The sequence below is a fragment of the Pristiophorus japonicus genome, unplaced genomic scaffold, assembly GCF_044704955.1.
Source record: "Pristiophorus japonicus isolate sPriJap1 unplaced genomic scaffold, sPriJap1.hap1 HAP1_SCAFFOLD_60, whole genome shotgun sequence".
In the NCBI taxonomy this organism is placed as follows: domain Eukaryota; kingdom Metazoa; phylum Chordata; class Chondrichthyes; family Pristiophoridae; genus Pristiophorus; species Pristiophorus japonicus.
In genome coordinates this window covers 767,385-775,064 of record NW_027254509.1, presented here as the reverse complement: position 1 = coordinate 775,064, position 7,680 = coordinate 767,385, and the positions used below count along the sequence as shown (strand labels likewise).

Below are 7,680 nucleotides of genomic sequence, written 5' to 3'. Positions count from 1 at the left end.
CACCCCTCATCCTTCTGAACTCCACCGAGTAAAGACCCAGTCTCCTCAATCTATCATCATAAGATAACCCCCTCATCTGCGGAATCAGCTAAGTGAATCGTCTCTGTATCCCCTCCAAAGCCAGTATATCCTTCCTTAAGTAGGGTGACCAAAACTGCACGCAGTACTCCAGGTGCGGCCTCACCAATACCCTATACAGTTGCAGCAGGACATCCCTGCTTTTGTACTCCATCCCTCTCGCAATGAAGGCGAAAATTCCATTCACATTCCTGATGACCTGCTGCACCTGCAAACTAACTTTTGGGGATTCATGCACAAGGACCCCCAGGTCCCTCTGCACTGCAGCATGTTGTAATTTCTCCCTATTCAAATAATATTCTCTTTTACAGTTTTTTTTTCCCAAGGTGGATGACCTCACACTTTCCGGCATTGTATTTCATCTGCCAAACCTTAGCCCATTCGCTTAACCTATCCAAATCTCTTTGCAGCCTCTCTGTGTCCTCTACACAACCCGCTTTCCCACTAATCTTTGTGTCATCTGCAAATTATTTTACACTACACTCTATGTATATTGCAAACAGTTGTGGTCCCAGCACCAATCCCTGTGGCACACCATTAACCACCGATTTCTAACCTGAAAAGCACCCATTTATCCCGACTCTCTGCTTTCTGTTCGCCAGCCAAATCTCGATTCATGCTAATACATATCCTCTGATTCCGCGTACCTGTATCTTCGGAAGTAAGCTTTGTGTGGTACCTTATCGAATGCCTTTTGGAAATCTAAATACACCACATCCATCGGTACACCTCTATCCACCATGCTCGTTATATCCTCAAAGAATTCCAGTAAATTAGTTAAACATGATTTCCCCATCATGAATCCATGCTGTGTCTGCTTGATTGCACTAAGCCTGTCTAGATGTCCCGCTATTTCTTCCTCAATGATAGTTTCAAACATTTTCCCCACTACAGATGTTAACCTAACCGGCCTATTGTTACCTGCCTTTTGTCTGCCCCCTTTTTTAAACAGAGGCGTTACATCAGCTGCTTTCCAAGCCGCTGGTACCTCCCCAGAATCCAGAGAAGTTTTGAAGATTATAACGAATGCATCTGCAAAAACTTCCGCCATCTCTTTTAATACCCTGGGATGCATTTCATCAGGACCAGGGAAATTGTCTACCTTGAGTCCCATTAGCCTGTCCAGCACGACCCACCTAGTGATAGTGATTGTCTCAAGGTCCTCCCTTCCCACATTCCTGTGACCAGCAATTTCTGGCATGGTTTTTGTGTCTCCCACTGTGAAGACCGAAGCAAAATAATTGTTTAAGATCTCAGCCATTTCCACATTTCCCATTATTAAATCCCCCTTCTCATCTTCTGAGGGACCAACATTTACTTTAGTCACTCTTTGCCGTTTTATATATCGGTAAAAGCTTTTACTATCTGTTTTTATGTTTTGCACAATTTTAATTTCGTAATCTATCTTTCCTTTCTTTATTGCTTTCAAGCCATTGTTTGCTGTCGTTTATAATTTTCCCAATCTTCTAGTTTCCCACTAACCTTGGCCACTTTATACGCATTGGTTTTTACTTTGATACTCTCCTTTATTTCCTTCGTTATCCACGGCAAGTTATCCCTTCTCTTACTGCCCTTCTTTTTCACTGGAATATATTTTTGTTGTGCACTATGAATGAGCTCATTAAAAGTCCTCTGCTGTACCTCAATTGTGCCACCGTTTAGTCTGTGTTCCCAGTCTACTTTAGCCAACTCTGCCCTCATCCCACTATAGTCCCCTTTGTTTAAGCATTGTATGCTCGTTTGCGACACTACTTCCTCACTCTCAATCTATATTACAAATTCAACCATACTGTGATCACTCATTCCGAGAGATATTTTACGAGGAGATCGTTTATTATTCCTGTCTCATTGCACAGGACCAGATCTAAGATAGCTTGCTCCCTTGTAGGTTCTGTAACATATTGTTCTCATAAACAATCCTGTATGCATTCTATGAATTCCTCCTCCAGGCTACCCCGTGCGATTTGATTTGACCAATGTAGGTTAAAATCCCCCATGATTACTGCCGTTCCTTTTTCACATGCCTCCATTATTCCCTTGATTATTGCCCACCCCACCGTCAAGTTATTATTTGGGCGCCTATAAACTACACGCACCAGTGACTTTTTCCCCTTACTATCTCTCATTTCCACCCACAATGATTCAACATTTTGTTCATTAGAGCCAATATCATTTCTCACAACTGCCCTGATATCATCCTTTATTAACAGAGCTACGCCACCTCCTTTCCCTTCTTGTCTATCTTTCCGAATTGTCAGCTACCCCTGTATGTTTAATTCCCAGTCTTCGCCACCCTGCAACCACGTTTCTGTAATGGCCACCAAATCATACCCATTTGTCATGATTTGTGCCGTCAACTCATGTACTTTATTTTGAATGCTGCGTGCGTTTAGGTAAAGTATTTAATACTAGTTTTAATCCATGATTTTTAGTTTTGACCCCTCCTGCAGCCGCTTTATATTGAGACATATTGTCCCTTCCAATTACCTTGTGGTTTACACTTACCCCAGTGCTACTCTGCTCTGTTGCCTCCTGCCTTTTGCATTCTTTCTTGGGATTTTGTTTATCTGCGCTCTCACCCACTCTAACTAGCTCAGAGCCCTCTCCTGCGTTCTGAATACTCCTCGCATTGAGGCACCGAGCTTTCAGTCTTGCCTTTTTATTATACTTTGATCCTTTAGAATTTTGATGTACAGTGGCTATTTTTGGTTTTTGCCTTGGGTTTCTCTGCCCTCCACATTTACTCATCTCCTTTCTGTCTTTTGTATCTGTCTCCATTTTGTTTCCCTCTTTCTCCCTGCATTGGTTCCCATCCCCCTGCCATATTAGTTTAACTCCTCCCCAACAGCACTAGCAAACACTCCCCCCGAAGAACTTTGGTTCCGGACCTGCACAGGTACAGACCGTCTGGTTTGTACTGGTCCCACCTCGCTCAGAACCGGTTCCAATGCCCCAGGAATTTGAATCCCTCCCTGCTGCACCACTGCTCCAGCGACGTATTCATCTGAGCTATCCTGCGATTCCGACTCTGACTAGCACGTGGCATTGGTAGCAATCCCGATATTACTATTTTTGTGGTCCTACTTTTTAATTCAGCATCGAGCTCCTTAAATTCATCTCGTAGGACCTCATCCCTTTTTTTACCTAAATCTTTGGTAACAATGTGCACCACGACAACTGGCTGTTCTCCCTCCCTTTTCAGAATGTCCTGCACCCGCTCCGAGACATCCTTGACCCTTGCACCAGGGAGGCAACATACCATCCTGGAGTCTCGCTTGCGGCCGCAGAAACGCCTATCTATTCCCCTTACAATCGAATTCCCTCTCACTATCGCTGTCCCATTCTTTTTCCTGCCCTTCTGTGCAGCAGAGCCAGCCACGGTGCCATGAACTTTGCTGCTGCTGCACTCACCTGATGAGTCATCCCCCTCAACAGTGCTCAATATGAGGACAACGTGATATCCGCTACACTGCAGCCCATCAAAGGGCGAGAAACCACTGAATATAAAGGATGAGCTCACAAATATCAGGGGCAGTGCAGTCTGGTCAATGTCAAACCCTCCTTTCTTATTCAGCAGTGGCATGAATTGGAGTCAGACGCCACAAAGATTAATTAAAGACACAAATACAAGCAACACTTGCAATACATTTCAGTGTAAAATTCTTTCACTTTATTTGAAATGCTACTGCGTTGAATCTGAAAATACGCACGGTGGGATTTTATCTTCACGACTGATTGTACTTTGTGTGCACGGTACGAATAACCGGTGCTGTTACATTTGATAAAAGTTGCCCCAGATTCGTGGTGTCATCGGCAATGCAGATTTTGAACCAGAAAGCTATAACACAGTGAGTAAAATGGAATGTGGTTTTCGAGTTATGATGCAAAGCACAGGACAAATGATTGAAGTATGAACTGTTCCTGAGTTAGCATTTGTTTGATTGTGCAAAAGAAGGTGAGCGGTTAATTAATGATGGTTTCCCGTGAAAGCAAAAGAAAAGTTTAAGAAGAAACCATACGGTGCCTGTCAGGTGAGCGCTGCTTGTGATACCTGGTGGGAATGGGCGGAGATTTTAAAGCCCATTGTATTACAGAACCTTCATATAGACGAACATCTCCTGTTCACTGTGTAGGTCTCATGGTGCAACGGTAGTGTGTCTGACTCCAGCTCCGAAATTGTGTGTTCAAATAACGTCGTGGTCACTGTTCTTTTGGATATTGTTCTTCCAGAATTAATACTTCCTTTGACGTTTGGCAACAACCAGACCCTTGCTCCAAGGTCTGACTCACTGTTTCCAAGGTGTCAGGCAGAGATTTTTTTTTTATTTAAAAAAATACTTTATTCTGATAAAAATTTGTTCAGTACATTCAAAAGCAGTTCAGTACATTTAGCTGCGGTCAGTGATCCCATGCACTACATTTGGGTGCTGACGGCAGTTCTGGTCGATGTATTCCCTTGCTTTTCAGTTCCAGTACAATTCGGTACAATACGGGATACCTTGTAGTACATTCAACAAATTACATCACTCGTGTCACTATACAGTACATGGAATGGGTGACGGAACATTAAACATTTTTTCAACATGCATCACGAAACAGACCTTACATTGTACATGGCACTACATAGGTGTTTACAGATAATGGTGCTCCATGTACACAATGGAGAAGTTACAAGTACGGCCCGAGCGGAGTTTTATTCTGATTCCTGCCCCGGGGTTTACCGTGTCAGAAGGGCTTTAAACTGTGGCCATTCCCCACCCTGCCTTTGCGGCAACTACACCAATTTTAAGTGTGTCCCTCAGCACGTAATCCTGGATCTTGGATTGCGCTAGCCTGCAACACGCAGACGTGGACATCTCCTTGCTCTGGAAGACCAGCAAGTTTCGGCAAGACCAAAGAGCATCTTTGACTGAGTTGATGGCACTCCAGCAGCAGGTGATGTCTGTCTCGGTGTGTGTCGCTTTGAACAGCCCGGAGAGCACAGAGTCCTGTGTTACGGATCTGCTCGATGTGAACCTCGACACAACCACTGCATGTCTATCCAAACCAGGTTCCCTGATGGTCTAGTGGTTAGGATTTAGTGCTTTCAACGCCACAGCACGGGTTCGATTCCCGGTCAGGAAAATTGTACTTTTAATTCAAAACCGAATAAAAAAATAGTTCATCTATTTTACACATCTTTATGCATCTCAGTGTAAAAACAAAAGAAGCATTGATTTAAACATCATTAATTAATACATAAAATTCTATTGTCATATGATATATTTTGCTCTGAGCATATGAGGTACTTTTCTCTCGATCCCATTGGGTTTAATTCTGGTAATCTGGTGCTGAAAGTGGAGATGTTTCCGCAGTGTACCGCAAATCACAGACACCATCAGAGGCAGTCTCTCGGGATCGAGGAGGACTTGCTTCCATCCCAAAGTGAGTCCTTTGATGGCTGAACATTCCGATACGAGAGCCACAGACCCTGTTACAGGTGGGACAGACATACGTCGAGGGAAGGGGTCGGTGGAACTGGTTTGCCGCGTGCTCCTTCCACTGCCTGTGCTTGGTCTCTTCATGCTCCTTGCTTCTAGAGTCAAGAGCTCAACGCTCTCTCAGAAGGTCTTTCTCCACATCGGGCGGTCTGCGGTCAGGGTCTCCCAGGTGTCAGTGGTGATGTCGCACTTTACCAGGGAGGCTTTGATGCTGTCCTTATAACGTTTCCGCTGTCCTCCTTTGGCTCGTTTACCCCAAAGGAGCTCCGCATAAAGACGTAAACATAAACACGTGAGGATTAGGGGCCGGAGTAGGCCATTCGGCCCCTCGAGCCTGGTCCACCATTCAGGAAGATCCTGGCAGTTCTTCAACAGCAAGTTTAAACATCTGGGACGGAGCCAACAGGCACCTGGCTGCAATGAGTGATAAAAACCTGCTTTGAATGAAAGCCTGGCTAGCTCAGTCGGTAGAGCATGAGACTCTTAATCTCAAGGTCGCTGGTTCGAGACCCACGTTGGGCGATTTCTTTTCATTTAATGTTGCTTTAATGGAAAACCTCTGACCGAAACGGCACAAAACAAAAATGTTGCTTTCAAAGTCATTAAACTCCGAAATTTTCATGCCCCGCGAATCTCCTGAATCAGATGCCTCTAGTTTTGGCGACTCATTCCATGTCCCTTTGCAATGTTGTGCTCCCAGCCACACTATGAAATGTGCGACTAACTTATCGAATCATGGAATGGTTACAGCACGGAAAACCATTCGGCCCATCGAGCCCGTGCCGACCCTCAGCGAGTCCCACTCCCCGCCCTTTCGCCGTAGCCCTGCAATTGTTTTTCCTTCAGACACTTATCCAACTCCCGTCTGAAAGATAAGATTGAGTCTGCCTCCACCGCCCTTTCAAGCCGTGCATTCCAGATCCTAACCACTCGCTGCTAAATGGCCATCTCCTGTTCCGATGTATGAAGTCTGGGAAACACGAGATCAATTCCTGGCACACTCACAGCCTTCCGAAATATAGCACCGTCATTCTCTTCTCGTAAAACCAGCTCCTGAAGTATCGGCCAGCTGTGTAGGTTAAAGCTCTGATTTTTTTCCTTAGATTGCTTTCGACACAGTGTTTCTGTCGTGTACTTTTTATCATATTCACCTCACACGTGAAAAGTCCCCGGTTCGAGCCCGGGTGGAAATTGTATTTTGGAGAATACTTTTGCTGTGTAATAAATTGAACAAAAGTCGCCCCAGGTTCCTTGTCGCATGAGCACTGAACATTTTAAACCAGTCTCCAACATACAGAGTGAGTAAAGTCAGATAGGGGAGAAAACTTCATCAATGATTCAAAATCCTGAAATAATTAAAGTTCAGTTATTGAAGTTTCCACTGTCCCTCAGTAACAATTCTACAAAACAACGCTGTCGGTTAATGAATGGGGAATAAAACAAATAATCTTCACCCATCCCCATCCCCCGGCACACAGTTTAATTAGTTGCATGTCATTATTTTAAAGATTTTGAATGGAAGAATTATTTTCTGAATCCGTGCTCCCTCTGTGAGCGCCGCATCACGAAACGAGCAGGAAACACATTAAAGAGTTTACCACAATTGCTGACATTTCTTTGTTTTTTTCTTGTGTTTTTTCAGCTCTTCGTCCTTTTCAGCTCCTGACTGCGGATATTGCTGTGATTAAACCTGAACACAATGCAATGTCTGTCTCACTGTTTCCCCGGTGTCAGGCAGAGATACGCCTGCTGCCGTCATTTATTGCATGTGACAGGACACAAAAGTTCAAACTCAACCTGCAGGTGGCCACACACAGCAATGAACAGTCAGGATGGCCGAGCGGTATGCGGTGCTGTGTTTAGATCACTGTCTCCTCTGGAGATATTATTTTTGCACCAAAAACTAACGTGCGATAAAATGGAAAAAGAGCAGTCCGGGGTGCATTGTCACATGATGCAAGCTACCTCGGATCCGGACCAAAGTTCCCCGGACACCGTGCACAGGCTCAGGAAAACAAAGGGGGAGAGGATATCCCGGCCACTGATCCTTCCAGAAACACTGAACAAGTGCCCAGTCTGAAACTTTCCAGAGTAATAATTTGTAACCGGTGCTTCTGACAGT

General features: G+C 44.6%; 1 non-coding gene across 1 annotated transcript; it reads left to right on the top strand.

Moving 5' to 3' along the window:
* Nucleotides 1-6,007: 6,007 nt before the first annotated feature.
* On the top strand, nucleotides 6,008-6,080 carry trnak-cuu (transfer RNA lysine (anticodon CUU)). The gene has a single exon. It is a non-coding gene; the product is annotated as a tRNA-Lys (tRNA).
* The last annotated feature ends 1,600 nt before the right edge of the window (nucleotides 6,081-7,680 follow it).